Here is a 7,082-nt window from a genome sequence, read left to right on the forward strand (position 1 = left end):
TTGCTATTCAAATTTTAGCTAAAAATGAAATTTTTGACTCCATTGTGAGACACAATGCTAGGATTTCCAAAAGAAAAAGATTTTTCTGAATTCCAAAAATCTGCCTTTTTCATGTCCAGAGTCAAGCCATGAGACTTGGGTCACAGAATTTTCCTTAAGCTATAGCATAGCAAGGGTTGAGGATGTGACCTAAGGAAAAATAATAGAAACTGGAGGAGGAGGGCACAGATTTCTGTCCAAGGGGTATACCTGCACTGGAGGAGGAGAAACTAGGGTTAAGTGCTCCCTGGTTCCCTTGTATGAAACAAAAATCCCCTCTGCTAGGTCTCAGCCACAAGATGATGGAAATATGACCAGAGTCCCAGACAATCCTTTGCATCCAGTGCAGTGCAGGCGTAGCAGAAGAGCAAGAGCAGAGAGAAAGTGATGTCTAGATAGATTCACCTGCAAAAGGACCCCAAACCCTATGGCGTGCACAGGGTTTGAATGGGACATTCCAACATACCTGGTGTTGAGGGAAAAGTGGGAGGTTCAAGAGGACCAGTGACTATCAGCAGCCCAGGTATAAAGACGAAGAGGCTACAGGGCACAGGACTTCACAGCCTGAGGTAGTTGTGTGAGGGTGGGCTTCAGCAGCACATCCAGCAAAGTGCCTATGAAGCCAGGTGGGATCAAATGTTACCTGGGCTGGTAGCCAGGCAGGCAGTCAGTGCTCATCCCAGATCCACTTCAGTGGACAGCAGTGCAAGCCTCCCAGGAACAAAAGTAGGCCAACTCCATGATAGTGGAGACTAGTGAAGCCCCAAGTCAAAGACCCATCACTGAGGATTCACACTGTCCCGCTGAGCCAGTGTGAGGGGGACAGAGGCGAGCACAGAAATACTTGATAAGAAGTTATGAATTGGCACTTACAGGGATTTTGAACTTCAAATTGGCAGATGATTTACCCATTGGCTCAGTGGTTCTCAACCTTGGCTGTACATTGAAAATCACCTGGGAAGCTTTTAAAACTCCTTACAGCCAAGGCCAATTAAGTTAGAATCTCTGGAGGTAGGATCCTGGCATTAGTATTTTTAAGAAATCTTCATATGACTAAAAAGTGTAGCTATATTCTAGAACCGCTGCAAGAGGAGAAAGAAACTTGAAGGACTTTTAAAAGGAAGTTATCTTTAATTGGCAAGTTTAGTTTAGTTTTCATTCCATTGCTGAAGTTCTTAAATGATCCAAAGCAGATCTTTTCTAAAGAAAATTAAAATAAAAATACCTATATCTACATGAAAGTAGTTTCATCTCTGCTCCACATAATGAAAATGAGCTAATACAACACTGAGTGCTTACTATTTGCCATGCATTAGTTCAAGTGTTTTATACCTAGTAATTCATTTAATACTCATGACAACCTAGGAAGTAGGCACTGTTAATATTCCTACTTTAGATAAGAAAACAGTCACGGAAGGTTAAGTACCTTTTCCAGTTAGTAAGAGTCAGAGCAAGTATTCTTTCTACAGCCCGTTCTTTGTCCCACCAGCTGCTACTTTCTATCACTCAAGAAATACAATATCTCTTTCTAGGCTCTACCATGTGATGGAAATATCCCTGCTCTCAATATACAAAAATAACTTAAAATTTTCACAACCATTGTGTGGCTTTTTAAAACTGACAACATGGGGCTTCCCTGGTGGCGCAGTGGTTAGGAGTCCGCCTGCCGATGCAGGGGACACGGATTCGTGCCCCGGTGCGGGAAGATCCCACATGCCACGGAGCGGCTGGGCTCGTGAGCCATGGCTGCTGAGCCTGCGCGTCCGGAGCCTGTGCTCCGCAACGCGAGAGCCCACAACAGTGAGCGGCCCGTGTACCGCGAAAAAAAAAAAAAGAAGAAGAGAAAGAAAATGTACTTAATAAGATAATTCCAAAATATTGACAGGTCAAGTCCATCCTCATGCCTCAGAAGACCAGCAGCTCATCTTGCAAAGCTTTCGAAGTGTCGGGAGGAAAAGGTACATTTTCCATAGCCTCTTTCTGCACTTTGGAAAGTGATGCGTCAAACCAAACCCTTGATGCAATTAAGAGTTAAAGAGAGCTGTAAGCACTGCCTTTTTCCTCTGCTACGGATATGTGAGGAAGGTAGGACTCAAGGCACTGATAAAAAACATGGGCTCAGGGCTTTCCTGGTGGCGCAGTTGTTGCGAGTCCGCCTGCTGATGCAGGGCACACGGGTTCGTGCCCCTGTCCGGGAAGATCCCACATGCCGCGAAGCGGCTGGGCCCGTGAGCCATGGCCGCTGAGCCTGCGCGTCCGGAGCCTGTGCTCCGCAACGGGAGAGGCCACAACAGTAAGAGGCCCGCATACCACACATACACACACACAAGACAACATGTACTTCGATTAGTCTGCCTTTGCTTATACCAACATCTATTAAAAGTTTGTCAAGGGCTTCCCTGGTGGCGCAGTGGTTGAGAGTCCGCCTGCCGATGCAGGGGACACGGGTTCGTGCCCCGGTCCGGGAAGATCCCACGTGCCGCGGAGCGGCTGGGCCCGTGAGCCGTGGCCGCTGAGCCTGCGCGTCCGGAGCCTGTGCTCCGCAACGGGAGAGGCCACAGCAGTGAGAGGCCCGCGTACCGGAAAAAAAAAAAAAAAAAAAAAAAAAGTTTGTCAAGCTTCTGGAAAAAAAATTTCACATGTCCTGTTCATCATTTTTATTTTGCTAGTATTTTTCTGCCTTTCAGAATATTAGAATGTGCCTCACCAAAGCTAGTCTGTTGAACTTCCTTTAATGGCGTCCAACTCAAATGCCAGTGCTTCCTTGAAGCCTTTTCTGATCTAGTGAAGGGCGTATGTCTTTGCTGGGTTTACTGTCACAACTCTCTGCTCTTACTTCTTTTATCCCATTCATACACAGCCCATATTATGTAATTATCTAGTACTATTTATCTTAACATTTCTCCCTATTTTTCTACTTAGTTTTTCTACTACATGTTCCTTTGGGTAAGAATTATCTTATTTATCTTCATATCTCTTGAATAATTAACACACGGCCTTATTCATGTTCAAACCATATATTTTAATAAAATGTCATGTAAATGGTCGTGATTCAAATCTAACATATATATGAAAATGGTTCCCCCTCAAAACAATAAATACTACAAATATAGAATCAAAAGAGTTTCAAATGCAAGGTAATTGAATGCAACCTCTAACTAAACAGGAAAAGTCTAAGGTGAATAAGCCAAAGTACTTCTTTCTACATTTCACTTCTAGAATAACTTGAGGTATCTCCAGTTATTTCAAAATTGTGTGTCTCTCAAAATAACACACTTAGGACTATTTGTCTTAAGTTGCCATATGGGAAAAGACAATTTTAGTTGAAGTTTCTTGTGCTTCCACATTCTCAAGACACGTTCTCCTTTCGGATTTCACAGGCAGCATTGTCAAACTTTACCAGACAAATACATATTTAAAAAGATTCTGTGATTAACAGAGGCATTTTGTTTTTCAAAATTTAAATGGTTATCTTTTTAACTGAACTGACATTTGAATTGCTACTGGCAGATTGTTTGCCTTTTGTCTATGAAAATTATGTTTGGGTTTTTCTTAGGGCACATATATTGTTCACTGTGATTTCTAAATACCCTGTTTCCCAAGTTGTGGGATCCAATTCTTTATTTTTTTTTGAGGTTCACTAAATTTATTTTAAAAACCATAAAACATTTCTTACAAAAGAGCATTACATTCTGCACACTGCTCTGAATGGATTCCAGGGACATATGGACTATTGTTACTTTTCCTCCCTGTCCTACCCAGCCCCCCAAATGTTACAGTGACCACAAAGCAAAGTGTTCACAATAATTACATGGGGGGATTTTTTTTTTTTTTTTTTTGGTGGTACGCGGGCCTCTCACTGTTGTGGCCTCTCCCGTTGCGGAGCACAGGCTCCGGACGCGCAGGCTCAGCGGCCACGGCTCACGGGCCCAGCCGCTCCGCGGCATGTGGGATCCTCCCGGACCGGGGCACGAACCCGCGTCCCCTGCATCGGCAGGCGGACTCTCAACCACTGCGCCACCAGGGAAGCCCGACATTGGGGGATTTTTTTAAAACCACCAACAATGAGCAAAAATTAAAATTCACTCACTCTGCTGCTATTTCAAAATTTCAATGTTAGTTTCTGCACACCCTCCCCCAACCCCCAACCCTGTTTGCAAGGAACTGAAACATTATATCTGGTGACAGCAAAGATTTCACTACACCTCAAAGGAAGAACACCTATGAAGCAGAGGAATGTTGGCTTTTTAAACAGAAGCAGATTAAAAAAAAAAGATGCAGGACTCCTTCAGTTCTTCACTAGTCTTAGAAAAACTTTCCAGGATACTGCTTCACACTATTCTGCAGCAAATCCTGTGCATTCTGTATCTGGGCCTGTGTTCCTGTAATGGTAATGATCCGATCTTCGGACCCTTCTAAAGGCTCATCAGTTTTGATCAATGCTCCTGACTCATGACGGTTTGGTTTAATCCACTGACCACCTTTGTCAATAATAGATCAAGCCAGATCTTTGGGAACAGTTACCTGTGTAGTAATAATAGGTCCACCAAGATCACCATATGAGCCACGACCCCCTGCATAGGAATAATCATACCCAGAGCCACCCCGTGGTTCATAAGCCATCAGCGGCTCTGATGGGCTCCATGTATCTACTGCAGAGTCGCAGGTTTCATCAGCGCTGAAACCAACCATGCCGTCATAATGGTCTCCAGGTCTCCTCTTCTGTCATAGGCCATTAGATCTCCTCCTCTAGATGGTGGTGGTGGAGGAGAAGGAGGAAGATTCCGAGCTCTGCCACCACCCCGGCCCCCTCGTCCAGGAGGAGGTGGAGGAGGTCCTCGACGAGGGCTCCTATCATCATAATCCCTTCTGGATGGAGGCATGGGAAGCCCACCCTGACCAGGAGGCATTCTGTAAAAAACCACCTCTTCCCCACATGGGAAATCCCACGGGACGTCCACAGCGGTCATCAAACATCATTGTAAAACCACCATGATCATAGGTTTCATCATAAAAATTGGAATCATAAGGCTGAGCACATCCTTTGATGGGAGACTCTGATATAAGATCATGGATGATCTTTATGTACTCTACAACCCTATCAGATTTTCCTCCAATAAGAACCACTCTGTCAGTGGATTGAAGACAACATTCCCGGAAAAGCTTGATTGTTGTCTGAGCGTTCTCTCAAAGTTCTTTGATTTTAGCACCTTTGACACCAATAATTCCTCCAGCCAGACTCTGATGAATCAACAATCTCAACTCGCAAAGTCGCTTCCTTTATAGTGTTGGTAATTTAAGCATTCCATGGCATCAGATTCGAGCAGGAGCTGGCTCCTTGCAGTGGGTGATGGCAACCGCAGGCCCTCTTCCAAGGTAGGGATGATTTTCTTCAGAATTTCTCCAACTGTTTCAATATCAGCACTGATACTCAATGTGCACTCGGGGCCACTGTTGCCTGGGACTTAAACACTGGCGCTGTGATCTGTACGGAGAGCGTTAGTATTCTTGCCTCCTTTTCCAATCACTGCCCCAGCATTCTTGCTCTGAAGCAGAATGCGCAATTCAACCATCTCATCAGTGTTTCTAGATCTTTTAAAGGTGTGCTCCTCTTCCATATCTTCAGCAGGGGGTTTACCAAATTTGCCATTGGTTTTGGTGTTGGGAAAGGTTTCCTCTGGCTGTTCCATTTCCATTTTCTTGTATTAAAGGAACACACCAATCAGTTATTAAATATATCCTTGCAGGGCAGAACTGATGTGTTCTGGCCAGGACCAACTGACATCCTAGAGCTGCAGTAGGCCGGATGCGACAGGAGATGGCCCCCATTCTTTTTGATTTTATATTTTCTGGATATTTGCACCTCAAAGAAGTAACAAGAGGATACATGTTTTCTTTTTCTTTCTTTTACGTTGTGGCCTTTGAAATGAATGCTAAAATCATCAGGCTTAAGAGTAATTTCCCTGGATTGTTTTTCTTTTTCTTTTTTTAGTGGATAAACTGATATTGAACCAATTGGCATTGAATTGGCTGGGAAATAACACATTTCAAATTTAATATCTACATGAAGTGACAGGTATTTGGTTAAAAGATAGATCAATAGCCCAAAGGTCAAAATTTTCCTTATGACTTATGGTGCAGACCAAGAATAAATTATTTTAACTTCTGTAAATCTCCACATCACTTTAAACATTTTAAATCTTCTTCTGCATTCTTCTTGTACTATTGATGTGCCTTTCAGAGATAACTATGCTAAAAAAATTTGAGAAGTATTTGCTAACCTTCTGAGGAGAGCAAGGGCTCAATGGTATGTTTTGAATTCTAGTTCAACTACTTTATGATAAGGAGTTTTCTTTATTCACAATTGAGTTCTGCCTGTTGAAGGTAGAGTTCAGCTGTTTATATACTAACATGCAGCAATTATGATGAAACAAAACTCATTCTAGAACTCTGTCATAACTATGGCAACCAGAATTAAATGAGTCCTCTTAGAAATACAAAAAGCCACCCCAGCAGGATAGAGTAAATATTATTTCTTATTGATTTAAGAAGGTTCCAGATGATGAAAAGTGATTAATATATTTCTGTCATGAAACACATTTGTTAAGGCTTCTTTTTATTGATAGAGCCATTGTCTATTTAAATAATGTCAGCCAGATATCATTAATTTTTACATCTTTTTTTCAATGACTTTTGCCTTCATTACAAGAAGCTAACAGCCTTTCCATTATTTTCTGTATTTTATTTAGAAGTAAAAAGAAGAAAGCTCGACTTAAGGACCATTTCTGATTATGTTTGGCTAAAATCTGGCTTGACCAAAGATTGTTAGTATAAGTGGGTTGCATATTTATTTTGCAAGAGAATTAGTTGGTTTTGATATTTACCTGCATTTGGGCAAAACCTACAACTCTCTTGGCTTCAGGTGGCTGGTGCTTGCAGTGGGATTTGTTGGAAAATGAAAATTAAACTTTTGGTAATTTGTTCTATAAGTAGACTAATTTAAAATTCAATTCAAGTAATAATGTGAGGCTAAAATGGAACAG

At 42.4% G+C, this 7,082-nt stretch overlaps 1 pseudogene; it reads right to left on the reverse strand.

Moving 5' to 3' along the window:
• Positions 1 to 4,263: 4,263 nt before the first annotated feature.
• LOC131743116 (heterogeneous nuclear ribonucleoprotein K pseudogene) lies at positions 4,264 to 5,735 on the reverse strand (annotated as a pseudogene).
• Positions 5,736 to 7,082: the final 1,347 nt, after the last annotated feature.

This window comes from Kogia breviceps, chromosome 16 (assembly GCF_026419965.1).
Source record: "Kogia breviceps isolate mKogBre1 chromosome 16, mKogBre1 haplotype 1, whole genome shotgun sequence".
Classification (NCBI taxonomy): Eukaryota; Metazoa; Chordata; class Mammalia; order Artiodactyla; family Physeteridae; genus Kogia; species Kogia breviceps.